Source organism: Heptranchias perlo, unplaced genomic scaffold (genome assembly GCF_035084215.1).
Source record: "Heptranchias perlo isolate sHepPer1 unplaced genomic scaffold, sHepPer1.hap1 HAP1_SCAFFOLD_605, whole genome shotgun sequence".
In the NCBI taxonomy this organism is placed as follows: domain Eukaryota; kingdom Metazoa; phylum Chordata; class Chondrichthyes; order Hexanchiformes; family Hexanchidae; genus Heptranchias; species Heptranchias perlo.
In genome coordinates this window covers 14,834-33,934 of record NW_027139629.1, presented here as the reverse complement: position 1 = coordinate 33,934, position 19,101 = coordinate 14,834, and the positions used below count along the sequence as shown (strand labels likewise).

The following is a 19,101-nucleotide window of genomic DNA, read 5'->3' as shown; positions in this document are numbered from 1 at the left end:
GTTCTCTCCCACTCTGGGCACATTTTTGCCACCGTTTCTAATTGCAACAGTGGATCAGTTTAAAGAAGTTGCCGTTTTTTCCTTTCTTGCTAGGATTGCTTGACAGATTGGTAAATTTGCCAGTCGGCCACCGATCAGATGGGAGAAGGTGGTGTCTCAACGGACCTCCGTCAGTCAGTCTCAGTCACTAACTCACTGCCGTGGAAGGAAACCGCTTTAAAGAAAACTAGTGACGTGACGTGACGTGTCTCACAGCGAGTGAGTGAGATTGCAACGGCCAATTGAGAAAGAGGTGAGGTGCTGACAATCAGCAGCTCGTGTTTAAACGTTCATTCCACAGCAGGCAAGACCAATCAAAAGAAAATACTGCAGATGCTGGCTCGGCTGGCTGGGCTGGCTGGCTGGAAATGGGAAATAAATACACAAGACGTGTTAAAGGCTGGTTAAACTGTCGAAAGAAACAAGGCGTTAATGTTTCAGAAGTGCCTATTGAAAGGTGTCTCTCAAGCTGCTCCCTGACTGGGCCCTGTCCATTGTCACGTTAATCCCAGGGCGGGGCGGGACTGCTTTGACCAGGAGACCTGTTTTCTGGGACGCAGGTGTGACATTCCAGGGAGTGCACCTGCTTTGTGCTGATTCGAAACGACCACGACAACGGCAACTTGCAGTTCTATATTACCACGACAACGCGCGTGTATATATTGCTACAGCAACAACTGGAGGCGGGACATTTCCCTTGAAGGGCGACATGCAAACAACCATCGCCGGCACCGCATCGCTGCAGTATTTTCTCCCAGAGTGTATCATCGGATATACGGTACGATATTTGAGCGGAATTAATCTCTCAGAGCATCAGCACGTTGCGAGCGAAGGGACGTTTTGATTCTTAAAACCTGCCCTTGCAATCGTAAAAGGTAGCGAATGCTGTCTAGTGGCAGTGTGTGGCGACACAAGGCATACTTACCTGGCAGGGGAGAATCTGTGATCCCGAAGGCGGATCTCCCAGGACGAGGCTAGCCCATTGCACTTGGGGTGTGCGCTGACGCCTGCGATGTCCCCAAATGCGGGATACTCGACTGCAAAATTTGTGGTAGTGGGGGACTGCGTTCGCGCTCTCCCCTGCATCGAAACGAAAAGTTAGATTGTCGACCCCGCGGTCCACCAATCGGATGGGTGACGGTGTTGTGTGTGTGTGTGTGTGTGTGTGTGTGTACGTATGTCAGTCAGTCTCTCACTCAGAGCTGCTGTGGAAGGAAACCTTTTTAAAAAGAACTTGCATATCGAAAGAAAGATGTGTCTCAAGCTGCCGGGGCCCTGTCCATTGTCACGTTAATGGCTGGACTGCTTTGACCAGGAGACCTGTTTCCTGGGTCGGAGGTGTGAGATTCCAGGGGACCTGCTTTGTGCTGATTTCCAACGGCCGTCCCTCCCTCCCTCCCCCCAGGCCTTCCTTCTGAACAACTTTGTCGTTTTATCGAGGGCCAGAAGCCTGCCTGTGAAAGGGAAGGATCAGCCGGTCGGCCCCCTGCTGGTCGCTGCTGCTCGTGGAGCAGGCGTGCGTGTCCTCAGCCTCTCGGACAGGTTCCTCAGGCGGTTGAGGCAGCTCCCCCAGGTGGCCCAGTGGTCGAGGACGCAACCTTTTAAATCGTTGAGACCCGGGTTCCAATCCCGGTCGGGGGGATGATTTTCTGGTGCAGATTAATTGGCACCACTCAAAGAAAGTCTCCCCTCCTGAGCGCAATGCTCCACCCTCACCACCACTGCCTTTTCCTCACCGAGACAAACAGACAGTCCGTCCAGTCCAGGAGCGCAGTTTTCATTTGTACTCAGACCCTGCTTGTTCAAAGTTAAGTTATTTTGCAGTTTGAATTATAATCGCTGCCTGCGTGCGAGCGAGCGAGCGAGCGAACGAGCGGCACTCAGCCCAGGAGAAGAAAAGAATAGCACTGAGCTGAGAAAGTAAGTGCAATATATCAGCTTTATTCTCAGTCATAATACGTACACACGGACAGAGACGCTGGGAAAGAGCTGTTTTTCCTTTTGAATATCTCCCCACAGGGAGGTGCACCGTTGCCAGAGACACTGCAATACTGGGTCGATGCGTGGAGTGGACGGAGCCAAGCCCCTATTCCATCTCCCTGTTGCAAAATTCAATTTAATATTCGGTCCCGAAGCCGAGAAGCGATAACCTCCTGAATAGACGTTTGCCATTTGACTGAGTGTGAAAAGACTGAGTGTCAAAGTGGAAATGGCAACTCAAGCCCTCTGCTGGTGACACTGCTGCTACTGTAGGGAGCCATGTGTTCAGCCTTCTGTATATGTTTGCAGGGGATTGAGGGCAACTCCCCTGGTGGTCCAGTGGTTAGGACGCAACATTTAAAACTCGTTGAGACCCGGGTTCGAATCCTGGTCAGGGGATGATTTTCTGGTGCAGATTAATTGGCACCGTTCAAGAAAATCTCCCATCCTGAGCACAATGCTCCACCCAAACCAGTGCCTTTTACTCACCTTAACACTCAGTTAGCAGCACAGTTTGATCTCACAGCTTCCAATGTGGCCATTCACAGTGCACTCCCTCCAAACACACACGCACTGTCTGCTCGCATTTTTAAAGTCAGCAACGTGAAGTTATTTCGCCTCTCGCTTGTGGCAGTTTGAACGTTAACATTGTGTCTCTCTCGCGCTCTCTGTTTCGGGAAATGTCTGACTTGGAAACAATTAATTCTGGAACTGCCAGTTTAAAACTGCAGTAATTTTTCACACAACAACTGGAGTTAAATGTTTCAGGTCAGGAGACCAAGTCTGTGGAAGGTGGCACGTCCCAATACACAGGCTTGCAGCTTCCTGAAAAGTGACCTGAGACTGACGTCTTTCCCTCCAAGGTAAAACTGCAAGAGGGAAAAGGAAGAAAGGGAGTGGCACTCATCCATCCCAGGAGTAAACAAGAAAACCACAGTTGCAATATCTCAGCATTCTGAGTAATAATACAGGCTCCAAAAATCCGTTCAGCATTTTGAATATCTCCCCACAGGGAGGTGCACCGTTGCCAGAGACACTGTAATACTGGGTCGATGCGTGGAGTGGACGGAGCAAGCTCTTGTTCCATCTCCCTGTTCCAAAAATCAATTTAATATTTGGTCCCCAGATAGGGGACATATCAGATATTAAACTGATAAGAACAGAAACTTTTTTTTTTTTTTTTCTGACACTCTGGGGTGCCTTATTGCCTTACAGATTCATTCCAGATTCCTTGCAGTGACATTACATCAAGCCAAAGCTCTACAAGCCAAAGCTCTACACTCTGCCCGAGGGGATTTCTCCCTGACTGCATCCCCCCGGCATACAATGGCAGGAAGGCTCCAAATGGTTGCCTTCCCCCACTTGACCACTTGATCTTCGCCAAAAGGCCGAGAAGCGATAACGCGCTCGATGCGAATTGATCTCCGCTCCTGTTTTCCCTCCCTCTTTGGTCTCTGGCTGACTGTGTCTAAAGCAGTCTAGAAGCACTGCCGTTCTCTCCCACTCTGGGCACATTTTTGCCACCGTTTCTAATTGCAACAGTGGATCAGTTTAAAGAAGTTGCCGTTTTTTCCTTTCTTGCTAGGATTGCTTGACAGATTGGTAAATTTGCCAGTCGGCCACCGATCAGATGGGAGAAGGTGGTGTCTCAACGGACCTCCGTCAGTCAGTCTCAGTCACTAACTCACTGCCGTGGAAGGAAACCGCTTTAAAGAAAACTAGTGACGTGACGTGACGTGTCTCACAGCGAGTGAGTGAGATTGCAACGGCCAATTGAGAAAGAGGTGAGGTGCTGACAATCAGCAGCTCGTGTTTAAACGTTCATTCCACAGCAGGCAAGACCAATCAAAAGAAAATACTGCAGATGCTGGCTCGGCTGGCTGGGCTGGCTGGCTGGAAATGGGAAATAAATACACAAGACGTGTTAAAGGCTGGTTAAACTGTCGAAAGAAACAAGGCGTTAATGTTTCAGAAGTGCCTATTGAAAGGTGTCTCTCAAGCTGCTCCCTGACTGGGCCCTGTCCATTGTCACGTTAATCCCAGGGCGGGGCGGGACTGCTTTGACCAGGAGACCTGTTTTCTGGGACGCAGGTGTGACATTCCAGGGAGTGCACCTGCTTTGTGCTGATTCGAAACGACCACGACAACGGCAACTTGCAGTTCTATATTACCACGACAACGCGCGTGTATATATTGCTACAGCAACAACTGGAGGCGGGACATTTCCCTTGAAGGGCGACATGCAAACAACCATCGCCGGCACCGCATCGCTGCAGTATTTTCTCCCAGAGTGTATCATCGGATATACGGTACGATATTTGAGCGGAATTAATCTCTCAGAGCATCAGCACGTTGCGAGCGAAGGGACGTTTTGATTCTTAAAACCTGCCCTTGCAATCGTAAAAGGTAGCGAATGCTGTCTAGTGGCAGTGTGTGGCGACACAAGGCATACTTACCTGGCAGGGGAGAATCTGTGATCCCGAAGGCGGATCTCCCAGGACGAGGCTAGCCCATTGCACTTGGGGTGTGCGCTGACGCCTGCGATGTCCCCAAATGCGGGATACTCGACTGCAAAATTTGTGGTAGTGGGGGACTGCGTTCGCGCTCTCCCCTGCATCGAAACGAAAAGTTAGATTGTCGACCCCGCGGTCCACCAATCGGATGGGTGACGGTGTTGTGTGTGTGTGTGTGTGTGTGTGTGTGTACGTATGTCAGTCAGTCTCTCACTCAGAGCTGCTGTGGAAGGAAACCTTTTTAAAAAGAACTTGCATATCGAAAGAAAGATGTGTCTCAAGCTGCCGGGGCCCTGTCCATTGTCACGTTAATGGCTGGACTGCTTTGACCAGGAGACCTGTTTCCTGGGTCGGAGGTGTGAGATTCCAGGGGACCTGCTTTGTGCTGATTTCCAACGGCCGTCCCTCCCTCCCTCCCCCCAGGCCTTCCTTCTGAACAACTTTGTCGTTTTATCGAGGGCCAGAAGCCTGCCTGTGAAAGGGAAGGATCAGCCGGTCGGCCCCCTGCTGGTCGCTGCTGCTCGTGGAGCAGGCGTGCGTGTCCTCAGCCTCTCGGACAGGTTCCTCAGGCGGTTGAGGCAGCTCCCCCAGGTGGCCCAGTGGTCGAGGACGCAACCTTTTAAATCGTTGAGACCCGGGTTCCAATCCCGGTCGGGGGGATGATTTTCTGGTGCAGATTAATTGGCACCACTCAAAGAAAGTCTCCCCTCCTGAGCGCAATGCTCCACCCTCACCACCACTGCCTTTTCCTCACCGAGACAAACAGACAGTCCGTCCAGTCCAGGAGCGCAGTTTTCATTTGTACTCAGACCCTGCTTGTTCAAAGTTAAGTTATTTTGCAGTTTGAATTATAATCGCTGCCTGCGTGCGAGCGAGCGAGCGAGCGAACGAGCGGCACTCAGCCCAGGAGAAGAAAAGAATAGCACTGAGCTGAGAAAGTAAGTGCAATATATCAGCTTTATTCTCAGTCATAATACGTACACACGGACAGAGACGCTGGGAAAGAGCTGTTTTTCCTTTTGAATATCTCCCCACAGGGAGGTGCACCGTTGCCAGAGACACTGCAATACTGGGTCGATGCGTGGAGTGGACGGAGCCAAGCCCCTATTCCATCTCCCTGTTGCAAAATTCAATTTAATATTCGGTCCCGAAGCCGAGAAGCGATAACCTCCTGAATAGACGTTTGCCATTTGACTGAGTGTGAAAAGACTGAGTGTCAAAGTGGAAATGGCAACTCAAGCCCTCTGCTGGTGACACTGCTGCTACTGTAGGGAGCCATGTGTTCAGCCTTCTGTATATGTTTGCAGGGGATTGAGGGCAACTCCCCTGGTGGTCCAGTGGTTAGGACGCAACATTTAAAACTCGTTGAGACCCGGGTTCGAATCCTGGTCAGGGGATGATTTTCTGGTGCAGATTAATTGGCACCGTTCAAGAAAATCTCCCATCCTGAGCACAATGCTCCACCCAAACCAGTGCCTTTTACTCACCTTAACACTCAGTTAGCAGCACAGTTTGATCTCACAGCTTCCAATGTGGCCATTCACAGTGCACTCCCTCCAAACACACACGCACTGTCTGCTCGCATTTTTAAAGTCAGCAACGTGAAGTTATTTCGCCTCTCGCTTGTGGCAGTTTGAACGTTAACATTGTGTCTCTCTCGCGCTCTCTGTTTCGGGAAATGTCTGACTTGGAAACAATTAATTCTGGAACTGCCAGTTTAAAACTGCAGTAATTTTTCACACAACAACTGGAGTTAAATGTTTCAGGTCAGGAGACCAAGTCTGTGGAAGGTGGCACGTCCCAATACACAGGCTTGCAGCTTCCTGAAAAGTGACCTGAGACTGACGTCTTTCCCTCCAAGGTAAAACTGCAAGAGGGAAAAGGAAGAAAGGGAGTGGCACTCATCCATCCCAGGAGTAAACAAGAAAACCACAGTTGCAATATCTCAGCATTCTGAGTAATAATACAGGCTCCAAAAATCCGTTCAGCATTTTGAATATCTCCCCACAGGGAGGTGCACCGTTGCCAGAGACACTGTAATACTGGGTCGATGCGTGGAGTGGACGGAGCAAGCTCTTGTTCCATCTCCCTGTTCCAAAAATCAATTTAATATTTGGTCCCCAGATAGGGGACATATCAGATATTAAACTGATAAGAACAGAAACTTTTTTTTTTTTTTTTCTGACACTCTGGGGTGCCTTATTGCCTTACAGATTCATTCCAGATTCCTTGCAGTGACATTACATCAAGCCAAAGCTCTACAAGCCAAAGCTCTACACTCTGCCCGAGGGGATTTCTCCCTGACTGCATCCCCCCGGCATACAATGGCAGGAAGGCTCCAAATGGTTGCCTTCCCCCACTTGACCACTTGATCTTCGCCAAAAGGCCGAGAAGCGATAACGCGCTCGATGCGAATTGATCTCCGCTCCTGTTTTCCCTCCCTCTTTGGTCTCTGGCTGACTGTGTCTAAAGCAGTCTAGAAGCACTGCCGTTCTCTCCCACTCTGGGCACATTTTTGCCACCGTTTCTAATTGCAACAGTGGATCAGTTTAAAGAAGTTGCCGTTTTTTCCTTTCTTGCTAGGATTGCTTGACAGATTGGTAAATTTGCCAGTCGGCCACCGATCAGATGGGAGAAGGTGGTGTCTCAACGGACCTCCGTCAGTCAGTCTCAGTCACTAACTCACTGCCGTGGAAGGAAACCGCTTTAAAGAAAACTAGTGACGTGACGTGACGTGTCTCACAGCGAGTGAGTGAGATTGCAACGGCCAATTGAGAAAGAGGTGAGGTGCTGACAATCAGCAGCTCGTGTTTAAACGTTCATTCCACAGCAGGCAAGACCAATCAAAAGAAAATACTGCAGATGCTGGCTCGGCTGGCTGGGCTGGCTGGCTGGAAATGGGAAATAAATACACAAGACGTGTTAAAGGCTGGTTAAACTGTCGAAAGAAACAAGGCGTTAATGTTTCAGAAGTGCCTATTGAAAGGTGTCTCTCAAGCTGCTCCCTGACTGGGCCCTGTCCATTGTCACGTTAATCCCAGGGCGGGGCGGGACTGCTTTGACCAGGAGACCTGTTTTCTGGGACGCAGGTGTGACATTCCAGGGAGTGCACCTGCTTTGTGCTGATTCGAAACGACCACGACAACGGCAACTTGCAGTTCTATATTACCACGACAACGCGCGTGTATATATTGCTACAGCAACAACTGGAGGCGGGACATTTCCCTTGAAGGGCGACATGCAAACAACCATCGCCGGCACCGCATCGCTGCAGTATTTTCTCCCAGAGTGTATCATCGGATATACGGTACGATATTTGAGCGGAATTAATCTCTCAGAGCATCAGCACGTTGCGAGCGAAGGGACGTTTTGATTCTTAAAACCTGCCCTTGCAATCGTAAAAGGTAGCGAATGCTGTCTAGTGGCAGTGTGTGGCGACACAAGGCATACTTACCTGGCAGGGGAGAATCTGTGATCCCGAAGGCGGATCTCCCAGGACGAGGCTAGCCCATTGCACTTGGGGTGTGCGCTGACGCCTGCGATGTCCCCAAATGCGGGATACTCGACTGCAAAATTTGTGGTAGTGGGGGACTGCGTTCGCGCTCTCCCCTGCATCGAAACGAAAAGTTAGATTGTCGACCCCGCGGTCCACCAATCGGATGGGTGACGGTGTTGTGTGTGTGTGTGTGTGTGTGTGTGTGTACGTATGTCAGTCAGTCTCTCACTCAGAGCTGCTGTGGAAGGAAACCTTTTTAAAAAGAACTTGCATATCGAAAGAAAGATGTGTCTCAAGCTGCCGGGGCCCTGTCCATTGTCACGTTAATGGCTGGACTGCTTTGACCAGGAGACCTGTTTCCTGGGTCGGAGGTGTGAGATTCCAGGGGACCTGCTTTGTGCTGATTTCCAACGGCCGTCCCTCCCTCCCTCCCCCCAGGCCTTCCTTCTGAACAACTTTGTCGTTTTATCGAGGGCCAGAAGCCTGCCTGTGAAAGGGAAGGATCAGCCGGTCGGCCCCCTGCTGGTCGCTGCTGCTCGTGGAGCAGGCGTGCGTGTCCTCAGCCTCTCGGACAGGTTCCTCAGGCGGTTGAGGCAGCTCCCCCAGGTGGCCCAGTGGTCGAGGACGCAACCTTTTAAATCGTTGAGACCCGGGTTCCAATCCCGGTCGGGGGGATGATTTTCTGGTGCAGATTAATTGGCACCACTCAAAGAAAGTCTCCCCTCCTGAGCGCAATGCTCCACCCTCACCACCACTGCCTTTTCCTCACCGAGACAAACAGACAGTCCGTCCAGTCCAGGAGCGCAGTTTTCATTTGTACTCAGACCCTGCTTGTTCAAAGTTAAGTTATTTTGCAGTTTGAATTATAATCGCTGCCTGCGTGCGAGCGAGCGAGCGAGCGAACGAGCGGCACTCAGCCCAGGAGAAGAAAAGAATAGCACTGAGCTGAGAAAGTAAGTGCAATATATCAGCTTTATTCTCAGTCATAATACGTACACACGGACAGAGACGCTGGGAAAGAGCTGTTTTTCCTTTTGAATATCTCCCCACAGGGAGGTGCACCGTTGCCAGAGACACTGCAATACTGGGTCGATGCGTGGAGTGGACGGAGCCAAGCCCCTATTCCATCTCCCTGTTGCAAAATTCAATTTAATATTCGGTCCCGAAGCCGAGAAGCGATAACCTCCTGAATAGACGTTTGCCATTTGACTGAGTGTGAAAAGACTGAGTGTCAAAGTGGAAATGGCAACTCAAGCCCTCTGCTGGTGACACTGCTGCTACTGTAGGGAGCCATGTGTTCAGCCTTCTGTATATGTTTGCAGGGGATTGAGGGCAACTCCCCTGGTGGTCCAGTGGTTAGGACGCAACATTTAAAACTCGTTGAGACCCGGGTTCGAATCCTGGTCAGGGGATGATTTTCTGGTGCAGATTAATTGGCACCGTTCAAGAAAATCTCCCATCCTGAGCACAATGCTCCACCCAAACCAGTGCCTTTTACTCACCTTAACACTCAGTTAGCAGCACAGTTTGATCTCACAGCTTCCAATGTGGCCATTCACAGTGCACTCCCTCCAAACACACACGCACTGTCTGCTCGCATTTTTAAAGTCAGCAACGTGAAGTTATTTCGCCTCTCGCTTGTGGCAGTTTGAACGTTAACATTGTGTCTCTCTCGCGCTCTCTGTTTCGGGAAATGTCTGACTTGGAAACAATTAATTCTGGAACTGCCAGTTTAAAACTGCAGTAATTTTTCACACAACAACTGGAGTTAAATGTTTCAGGTCAGGAGACCAAGTCTGTGGAAGGTGGCACGTCCCAATACACAGGCTTGCAGCTTCCTGAAAAGTGACCTGAGACTGACGTCTTTCCCTCCAAGGTAAAACTGCAAGAGGGAAAAGGAAGAAAGGGAGTGGCACTCATCCATCCCAGGAGTAAACAAGAAAACCACAGTTGCAATATCTCAGCATTCTGAGTAATAATACAGGCTCCAAAAATCCGTTCAGCATTTTGAATATCTCCCCACAGGGAGGTGCACCGTTGCCAGAGACACTGTAATACTGGGTCGATGCGTGGAGTGGACGGAGCAAGCTCTTGTTCCATCTCCCTGTTCCAAAAATCAATTTAATATTTGGTCCCCAGATAGGGGACATATCAGATATTAAACTGATAAGAACAGAAACTTTTTTTTTTTTTTTTCTGACACTCTGGGGTGCCTTATTGCCTTACAGATTCATTCCAGATTCCTTGCAGTGACATTACATCAAGCCAAAGCTCTACAAGCCAAAGCTCTACACTCTGCCCGAGGGGATTTCTCCCTGACTGCATCCCCCCGGCATACAATGGCAGGAAGGCTCCAAATGGTTGCCTTCCCCCACTTGACCACTTGATCTTCGCCAAAAGGCCGAGAAGCGATAACGCGCTCGATGCGAATTGATCTCCGCTCCTGTTTTCCCTCCCTCTTTGGTCTCTGGCTGACTGTGTCTAAAGCAGTCTAGAAGCACTGCCGTTCTCTCCCACTCTGGGCACATTTTTGCCACCGTTTCTAATTGCAACAGTGGATCAGTTTAAAGAAGTTGCCGTTTTTTCCTTTCTTGCTAGGATTGCTTGACAGATTGGTAAATTTGCCAGTCGGCCACCGATCAGATGGGAGAAGGTGGTGTCTCAACGGACCTCCGTCAGTCAGTCTCAGTCACTAACTCACTGCCGTGGAAGGAAACCGCTTTAAAGAAAACTAGTGACGTGACGTGACGTGTCTCACAGCGAGTGAGTGAGATTGCAACGGCCAATTGAGAAAGAGGTGAGGTGCTGACAATCAGCAGCTCGTGTTTAAACGTTCATTCCACAGCAGGCAAGACCAATCAAAAGAAAATACTGCAGATGCTGGCTCGGCTGGCTGGGCTGGCTGGCTGGAAATGGGAAATAAATACACAAGACGTGTTAAAGGCTGGTTAAACTGTCGAAAGAAACAAGGCGTTAATGTTTCAGAAGTGCCTATTGAAAGGTGTCTCTCAAGCTGCTCCCTGACTGGGCCCTGTCCATTGTCACGTTAATCCCAGGGCGGGGCGGGACTGCTTTGACCAGGAGACCTGTTTTCTGGGACGCAGGTGTGACATTCCAGGGAGTGCACCTGCTTTGTGCTGATTCGAAACGACCACGACAACGGCAACTTGCAGTTCTATATTACCACGACAACGCGCGTGTATATATTGCTACAGCAACAACTGGAGGCGGGACATTTCCCTTGAAGGGCGACATGCAAACAACCATCGCCGGCACCGCATCGCTGCAGTATTTTCTCCCAGAGTGTATCATCGGATATACGGTACGATATTTGAGCGGAATTAATCTCTCAGAGCATCAGCACGTTGCGAGCGAAGGGACGTTTTGATTCTTAAAACCTGCCCTTGCAATCGTAAAAGGTAGCGAATGCTGTCTAGTGGCAGTGTGTGGCGACACAAGGCATACTTACCTGGCAGGGGAGAATCTGTGATCCCGAAGGCGGATCTCCCAGGACGAGGCTAGCCCATTGCACTTGGGGTGTGCGCTGACGCCTGCGATGTCCCCAAATGCGGGATACTCGACTGCAAAATTTGTGGTAGTGGGGGACTGCGTTCGCGCTCTCCCCTGCATCGAAACGAAAAGTTAGATTGTCGACCCCGCGGTCCACCAATCGGATGGGTGACGGTGTTGTGTGTGTGTGTGTGTGTGTGTGTGTGTACGTATGTCAGTCAGTCTCTCACTCAGAGCTGCTGTGGAAGGAAACCTTTTTAAAAAGAACTTGCATATCGAAAGAAAGATGTGTCTCAAGCTGCCGGGGCCCTGTCCATTGTCACGTTAATGGCTGGACTGCTTTGACCAGGAGACCTGTTTCCTGGGTCGGAGGTGTGAGATTCCAGGGGACCTGCTTTGTGCTGATTTCCAACGGCCGTCCCTCCCTCCCTCCCCCCAGGCCTTCCTTCTGAACAACTTTGTCGTTTTATCGAGGGCCAGAAGCCTGCCTGTGAAAGGGAAGGATCAGCCGGTCGGCCCCCTGCTGGTCGCTGCTGCTCGTGGAGCAGGCGTGCGTGTCCTCAGCCTCTCGGACAGGTTCCTCAGGCGGTTGAGGCAGCTCCCCCAGGTGGCCCAGTGGTCGAGGACGCAACCTTTTAAATCGTTGAGACCCGGGTTCCAATCCCGGTCGGGGGGATGATTTTCTGGTGCAGATTAATTGGCACCACTCAAAGAAAGTCTCCCCTCCTGAGCGCAATGCTCCACCCTCACCACCACTGCCTTTTCCTCACCGAGACAAACAGACAGTCCGTCCAGTCCAGGAGCGCAGTTTTCATTTGTACTCAGACCCTGCTTGTTCAAAGTTAAGTTATTTTGCAGTTTGAATTATAATCGCTGCCTGCGTGCGAGCGAGCGAGCGAGCGAACGAGCGGCACTCAGCCCAGGAGAAGAAAAGAATAGCACTGAGCTGAGAAAGTAAGTGCAATATATCAGCTTTATTCTCAGTCATAATACGTACACACGGACAGAGACGCTGGGAAAGAGCTGTTTTTCCTTTTGAATATCTCCCCACAGGGAGGTGCACCGTTGCCAGAGACACTGCAATACTGGGTCGATGCGTGGAGTGGACGGAGCCAAGCCCCTATTCCATCTCCCTGTTGCAAAATTCAATTTAATATTCGGTCCCGAAGCCGAGAAGCGATAACCTCCTGAATAGACGTTTGCCATTTGACTGAGTGTGAAAAGACTGAGTGTCAAAGTGGAAATGGCAACTCAAGCCCTCTGCTGGTGACACTGCTGCTACTGTAGGGAGCCATGTGTTCAGCCTTCTGTATATGTTTGCAGGGGATTGAGGGCAACTCCCCTGGTGGTCCAGTGGTTAGGACGCAACATTTAAAACTCGTTGAGACCCGGGTTCGAATCCTGGTCAGGGGATGATTTTCTGGTGCAGATTAATTGGCACCGTTCAAGAAAATCTCCCATCCTGAGCACAATGCTCCACCCAAACCAGTGCCTTTTACTCACCTTAACACTCAGTTAGCAGCACAGTTTGATCTCACAGCTTCCAATGTGGCCATTCACAGTGCACTCCCTCCAAACACACACGCACTGTCTGCTCGCATTTTTAAAGTCAGCAACGTGAAGTTATTTCGCCTCTCGCTTGTGGCAGTTTGAACGTTAACATTGTGTCTCTCTCGCGCTCTCTGTTTCGGGAAATGTCTGACTTGGAAACAATTAATTCTGGAACTGCCAGTTTAAAACTGCAGTAATTTTTCACACAACAACTGGAGTTAAATGTTTCAGGTCAGGAGACCAAGTCTGTGGAAGGTGGCACGTCCCAATACACAGGCTTGCAGCTTCCTGAAAAGTGACCTGAGACTGACGTCTTTCCCTCCAAGGTAAAACTGCAAGAGGGAAAAGGAAGAAAGGGAGTGGCACTCATCCATCCCAGGAGTAAACAAGAAAACCACAGTTGCAATATCTCAGCATTCTGAGTAATAATACAGGCTCCAAAAATCCGTTCAGCATTTTGAATATCTCCCCACAGGGAGGTGCACCGTTGCCAGAGACACTGTAATACTGGGTCGATGCGTGGAGTGGACGGAGCAAGCTCTTGTTCCATCTCCCTGTTCCAAAAATCAATTTAATATTTGGTCCCCAGATAGGGGACATATCAGATATTAAACTGATAAGAACAGAAACTTTTTTTTTTTTTTTTCTGACACTCTGGGGTGCCTTATTGCCTTACAGATTCATTCCAGATTCCTTGCAGTGACATTACATCAAGCCAAAGCTCTACAAGCCAAAGCTCTACACTCTGCCCGAGGGGATTTCTCCCTGACTGCATCCCCCCGGCATACAATGGCAGGAAGGCTCCAAATGGTTGCCTTCCCCCACTTGACCACTTGATCTTCGCCAAAAGGCCGAGAAGCGATAACGCGCTCGATGCGAATTGATCTCCGCTCCTGTTTTCCCTCCCTCTTTGGTCTCTGGCTGACTGTGTCTAAAGCAGTCTAGAAGCACTGCCGTTCTCTCCCACTCTGGGCACATTTTTGCCACCGTTTCTAATTGCAACAGTGGATCAGTTTAAAGAAGTTGCCGTTTTTTCCTTTCTTGCTAGGATTGCTTGACAGATTGGTAAATTTGCCAGTCGGCCACCGATCAGATGGGAGAAGGTGGTGTCTCAACGGACCTCCGTCAGTCAGTCTCAGTCACTAACTCACTGCCGTGGAAGGAAACCGCTTTAAAGAAAACTAGTGACGTGACGTGACGTGTCTCACAGCGAGTGAGTGAGATTGCAACGGCCAATTGAGAAAGAGGTGAGGTGCTGACAATCAGCAGCTCGTGTTTAAACGTTCATTCCACAGCAGGCAAGACCAATCAAAAGAAAATACTGCAGATGCTGGCTCGGCTGGCTGGGCTGGCTGGCTGGAAATGGGAAATAAATACACAAGACGTGTTAAAGGCTGGTTAAACTGTCGAAAGAAACAAGGCGTTAATGTTTCAGAAGTGCCTATTGAAAGGTGTCTCTCAAGCTGCTCCCTGACTGGGCCCTGTCCATTGTCACGTTAATCCCAGGGCGGGGCGGGACTGCTTTGACCAGGAGACCTGTTTTCTGGGACGCAGGTGTGACATTCCAGGGAGTGCACCTGCTTTGTGCTGATTCGAAACGACCACGACAACGGCAACTTGCAGTTCTATATTACCACGACAACGCGCGTGTATATATTGCTACAGCAACAACTGGAGGCGGGACATTTCCCTTGAAGGGCGACATGCAAACAACCATCGCCGGCACCGCATCGCTGCAGTATTTTCTCCCAGAGTGTATCATCGGATATACGGTACGATATTTGAGCGGAATTAATCTCTCAGAGCATCAGCACGTTGCGAGCGAAGGGACGTTTTGATTCTTAAAACCTGCCCTTGCAATCGTAAAAGGTAGCGAATGCTGTCTAGTGGCAGTGTGTGGCGACACAAGGCATACTTACCTGGCAGGGGAGAATCTGTGATCCCGAAGGCGGATCTCCCAGGACGAGGCTAGCCCATTGCACTTGGGGTGTGCGCTGACGCCTGCGATGTCCCCAAATGCGGGATACTCGACTGCAAAATTTGTGGTAGTGGGGGACTGCGTTCGCGCTCTCCCCTGCATCGAAACGAAAAGTTAGATTGTCGACCCCGCGGTCCACCAATCGGATGGGTGACGGTGTTGTGTGTGTGTGTGTGTGTGTGTGTGTACGTATGTCAGTCAGTCTCTCACTCAGAGCTGCTGTGGAAGGAAACCTTTTTAAAAAGAACTTGCATATCGAAAGAAAGATGTGTCTCAAGCTGCCGGGGCCCTGTCCATTGTCACGTTAATGGCTGGACTGCTTTGACCAGGAGACCTGTTTCCTGGGTCGGAGGTGTGAGATTCCAGGGGACCTGCTTTGTGCTGATTTCCAACGGCCGTCCCTCCCTCCCTCCCCCCAGGCCTTCCTTCTGAACAACTTTGTCGTTTTATCGAGGGCCAGAAGCCTGCCTGTGAAAGGGAAGGATCAGCCGGTCGGCCCCCTGCTGGTCGCTGCTGCTCGTGGAGCAGGCGTGCGTGTCCTCAGCCTCTCGGACAGGTTCCTCAGGCGGTTGAGGCAGCTCCCCCAGGTGGCCCAGTGGTCGAGGACGCAACCTTTTAAATCGTTGAGACCCGGGTTCCAATCCCGGTCGGGGGGATGATTTTCTGGTGCAGATTAATTGGCACCACTCAAAGAAAGTCTCCCCTCCTGAGCGCAATGCTCCACCCTCACCACCACTGCCTTTTCCTCACCGAGACAAACAGACAGTCCGTCCAGTCCAGGAGCGCAGTTTTCATTTGTACTCAGACCCTGCTTGTTCAAAGTTAAGTTATTTTGCAGTTTGAATTATAATCGCTGCCTGCGTGCGAGCGAGCGAGCGAGCGAACGAGCGGCACTCAGCCCAGGAGAAGAAAAGAATAGCACTGAGCTGAGAAAGTAAGTGCAATATATCAGCTTTATTCTCAGTCATAATACGTACACACGGACAGAGACGCTGGGAAAGAGCTGTTTTTCCTTTTGAATATCTCCCCACAGGGAGGTGCACCGTTGCCAGAGACACTGCAATACTGGGTCGATGCGTGGAGTGGACGGAGCCAAGCCCCTATTCCATCTCCCTGTTGCAAAATTCAATTTAATATTCGGTCCCGAAGCCGAGAAGCGATAACCTCCTGAATAGACGTTTGCCATTTGACTGAGTGTGAAAAGACTGAGTGTCAAAGTGGAAATGGCAACTCAAGCCCTCTGCTGGTGACACTGCTGCTACTGTAGGGAGCCATGTGTTCAGCCTTCTGTATATGTTTGCAGGGGATTGAGGGCAACTCCCCTGGTGGTCCAGTGGTTAGGACGCAACATTTAAAACTCGTTGAGACCCGGGTTCGAATCCTGGTCAGGGGATGATTTTCTGGTGCAGATTAATTGGCACCGTTCAAGAAAATCTCCCATCCTGAGCACAATGCTCCACCCAAACCAGTGCCTTTTACTCACCTTAACACTCAGTTAGCAGCACAGTTTGATCTCACAGCTTCCAATGTGGCCATTCACAGTGCACTCCCTCCAAACACACACGCACTGTCTGCTCGCATTTTTAAAGTCAGCAACGTGAAGTTATTTCGCCTCTCGCTTGTGGCAGTTTGAACGTTAACATTGTGTCTCTCTCGCGCTCTCTGTTTCGGGAAATGTCTGACTTGGAAACAATTAATTCTGGAACTGCCAGTTTAAAACTGCAGTAATTTTTCACACAACAACTGGAGTTGAATGTTTCAGGTCAGGAGACCAAGTCTGTGGAAGGTGGCACGTCCCAATACACAGGCTTGCAGCTTCCTGAAAAGTGACCTGAGACTGACGTCTTTCCCTCCAAGGTAAAACTGCAAGAGGGAAAAGGAAGAAAGGGAGTGGCACTCATCCATCCCAGGAGTAAACAAAAAAACCACAGTTGCAATATCTCAGCATTCTGAGTAATAATACAGGCTCCAAAAATCCGTTCAGCATTTTGAATATCTCCCCACAGGGAGGTGCACCGTTGCCAGAGACACTGTAATACTGGGTCGATGCGTGGAGTGGACGGAGCAAGCTCTTGTTCCATCTCCCGGTTCCAAAAATCAATTTAATATTTGGTCCCCAGATAGGGGACATATCAGATATTAAACTGATAAGAACAGAAACTTTTTTTTTTTTTTTTCTGACACTCTGGGGTGCCTTATTGCCTTACAGATTCATTCCAGATTCCTTGCAGTGACATTACATCAAGCCAAAGCTCTACAAGCCAAAGCTCTACACTCTGCCCGAGGGGATTTCTCCCTGACTGCATCCCCCCGGCATACAATGGCAGGAAGGCTCCAAATGGTTGCCTTCCCCCACTTGACCACTTGATCTTCGCCAAAAGGCCGAGAAGCGATAACGCGCTCGATGCGAATTGATCTCCGCTCCTGTTTTCCCTCCCTCTTTGGTCTCTGGCTGACTGTGTCTAAAGCAGTCTGGAAGCACTGCCGTTCTCTCCCACTCTGGGCACATTTTTGCCACCGTTTCTAATTGCAACAGTGGATCAGTTTAAAGAAGTTGCCGTTTTTTCCTTTCTTGCTAGGATTGCTTGACAGATTGGTAAATTTGCCAGTCGGCCACCGATCAGATGGGAGAAGGTGGTGTCTCAACGGACCTCCGTCAGTCAGTCTCAGTCACTAACTCACTGCCGTGGAAGGAAACCGCTTTAAAGAAAACTAGTGACGTGACGTGACGTGTCTCACAGCGAGTGAGTGAGATTGCAACGGCCAATTGAGAAAGAGGTGAGGTGCTGACAATCAGCAGCTCGTGTTTAAACGTTCATTCCACAGCAGGCAAGACCAATCAAAAGAAAATACTGCAGATGCTGGCTCGGCTGGCTGGGCTGGCTGGCTGGAAATGGGAAATAAATACACAAGACGTGTTAAAGGCTGGTTAAACTGTCGAAAGAAACAAGGCGTTAATGTTTCAGAAGTGCCTATTGAAAGATGTCTCTCAAGCTGCTCCCTGACTGGGCCCTGTCCATTGTCACGTTAATCCCAGGGCGGGGCGGGACTGCTTTGACCAGGAGACCTGTTTTCTGGGACGCAGGTGTGACATTCCAGGGAGTGCACCTGCTTTGTGCTGATTCGAAACGACCACGACAACGGCAACTTGCAGTTCTATATTACCACGACAACGCGCGTGTATATATTGCTACAGCAACAACTGGAGGCGGGACATTTCCCTTGAAGGGCGACATGCAAACAACCATCGCCGGCACCGCATCGCTGCAGTATTTTCTCCCAGAGTGTATCATCGGATATACGGTACGATATTTGAGCGGAATTAATCTCTCAGAGCATCAGCACGTTGCGAGCGAAGGGACGTTTTGATTCTTAAAACCTGCCCTTGCAATCGTAAAAGGTAGCGAATGCTGTCTAGTGGCAGTGTGTGGCGACACAAGGCATACTTACCTGGCAGGGGAGAATCTGTGATCCCGAAGGCGGATCTCCCAGGACGAGGCTAGCCCATTGCACTTGGGGTGTGCGCTGACGCCTGCGATGTCCCCAAATGCGGGATACTCGACTGCAAAATTTGTGGTAGTGGGGGACTGCGTTCGCGCTCTCCCCTGCATCGAAACGAAAAGTTAGATTGTCGACCCCGCGGTCCACCAATCGGATGGGTGACGGTGTTGTGTGTGTGTGTGTGTGTGTGTGTGTACGTATGTCAGTCAGTCTCTCACTCAGAGCTGCTGTGGAAGGAAACCTTTTTAAAAAGAACTTGCATATCGAAAGAAAGATGTGTCTCAAGCTGCCGGGGCCCTGTCCATTGTCACGTTAATGGCTGGACTGCTTTGACCAGGAGACCTGTTTCCTGGGTCGGAGGTGTGAGATTCCAGGGGACCTGCTTTGTGCTGATTTCCAACGGCCGTCCCTCCCTCCCTCCCCCCAGGCCTTCCTTCTGAACAACTTTGTCGTTTTATCGAGGGCCAGAAGCCTGCCTGTGAAAGGGAAGGATCAGCCGGTCGGCCCCCTGCTGGTCGCTGCTGCTCGTGGAG

The 19,101-nt window shown here is 50.3% G+C and overlaps 6 non-coding genes and 10 pseudogenes across 6 annotated transcripts; 6 read left to right on the top strand and 10 right to left on the bottom strand.

Annotated features, from left to right (window-relative positions):
* The first annotated feature begins 956 nt into the window (after window positions 1-956).
* On the top strand, window positions 957-1,122 carry LOC137317252 (U1 spliceosomal RNA). Its single transcript, XR_010961662.1, has one exon. It is a non-coding gene; the product is annotated as a U1 spliceosomal RNA (small nuclear RNA).
* Window positions 1,123-2,057: 935 nt separating this feature from the next.
* On the bottom strand, window positions 2,058-2,186 carry LOC137317238 (U2 spliceosomal RNA; annotated as a pseudogene).
* Window positions 2,187-3,030: 844 nt separating this feature from the next.
* Window positions 3,031-3,236, bottom strand: LOC137317304 (U2 spliceosomal RNA; annotated as a pseudogene).
* A 1,231-nt stretch (window positions 3,237-4,467) lies between these two features.
* On the top strand, window positions 4,468-4,633 carry LOC137317240 (U1 spliceosomal RNA). The gene has a single exon (XR_010961661.1). It is a non-coding gene; the product is annotated as a U1 spliceosomal RNA (small nuclear RNA).
* Window positions 4,634-5,568: 935 nt separating this feature from the next.
* LOC137317237 (U2 spliceosomal RNA) lies at window positions 5,569-5,697 on the bottom strand (annotated as a pseudogene).
* An 844-nt stretch (window positions 5,698-6,541) lies between these two features.
* Window positions 6,542-6,747, bottom strand: LOC137317303 (U2 spliceosomal RNA; annotated as a pseudogene).
* Window positions 6,748-7,978: 1,231 nt separating this feature from the next.
* LOC137317229 (U1 spliceosomal RNA) lies at window positions 7,979-8,144 on the top strand. The gene has a single exon (XR_010961660.1). It is a non-coding gene; the product is annotated as a U1 spliceosomal RNA (small nuclear RNA).
* Window positions 8,145-9,079: 935 nt separating this feature from the next.
* On the bottom strand, window positions 9,080-9,208 carry LOC137317236 (U2 spliceosomal RNA; annotated as a pseudogene).
* Window positions 9,209-10,052: 844 nt separating this feature from the next.
* Window positions 10,053-10,258, bottom strand: LOC137317302 (U2 spliceosomal RNA; annotated as a pseudogene).
* Window positions 10,259-11,489: 1,231 nt separating this feature from the next.
* Window positions 11,490-11,655, top strand: LOC137317218 (U1 spliceosomal RNA). The gene has a single exon (XR_010961659.1). It is a non-coding gene; the product is annotated as a U1 spliceosomal RNA (small nuclear RNA).
* A 935-nt stretch (window positions 11,656-12,590) lies between these two features.
* Window positions 12,591-12,719, bottom strand: LOC137317235 (U2 spliceosomal RNA; annotated as a pseudogene).
* Window positions 12,720-13,563: 844 nt separating this feature from the next.
* On the bottom strand, window positions 13,564-13,769 carry LOC137317301 (U2 spliceosomal RNA; annotated as a pseudogene).
* A 1,231-nt stretch (window positions 13,770-15,000) lies between these two features.
* Window positions 15,001-15,166, top strand: LOC137317206 (U1 spliceosomal RNA). The gene has a single exon (XR_010961658.1). It is a non-coding gene; the product is annotated as a U1 spliceosomal RNA (small nuclear RNA).
* Window positions 15,167-16,099: 933 nt separating this feature from the next.
* Window positions 16,100-16,228, bottom strand: LOC137317234 (U2 spliceosomal RNA; annotated as a pseudogene).
* Window positions 16,229-17,072: 844 nt separating this feature from the next.
* Window positions 17,073-17,278, bottom strand: LOC137317227 (U2 spliceosomal RNA; annotated as a pseudogene).
* Window positions 17,279-18,509: 1,231 nt separating this feature from the next.
* On the top strand, window positions 18,510-18,675 carry LOC137317310 (U1 spliceosomal RNA). Its single transcript, XR_010961695.1, has one exon. It is a non-coding gene; the product is annotated as a U1 spliceosomal RNA (small nuclear RNA).
* The last annotated feature ends 426 nt before the right edge of the window (window positions 18,676-19,101 follow it).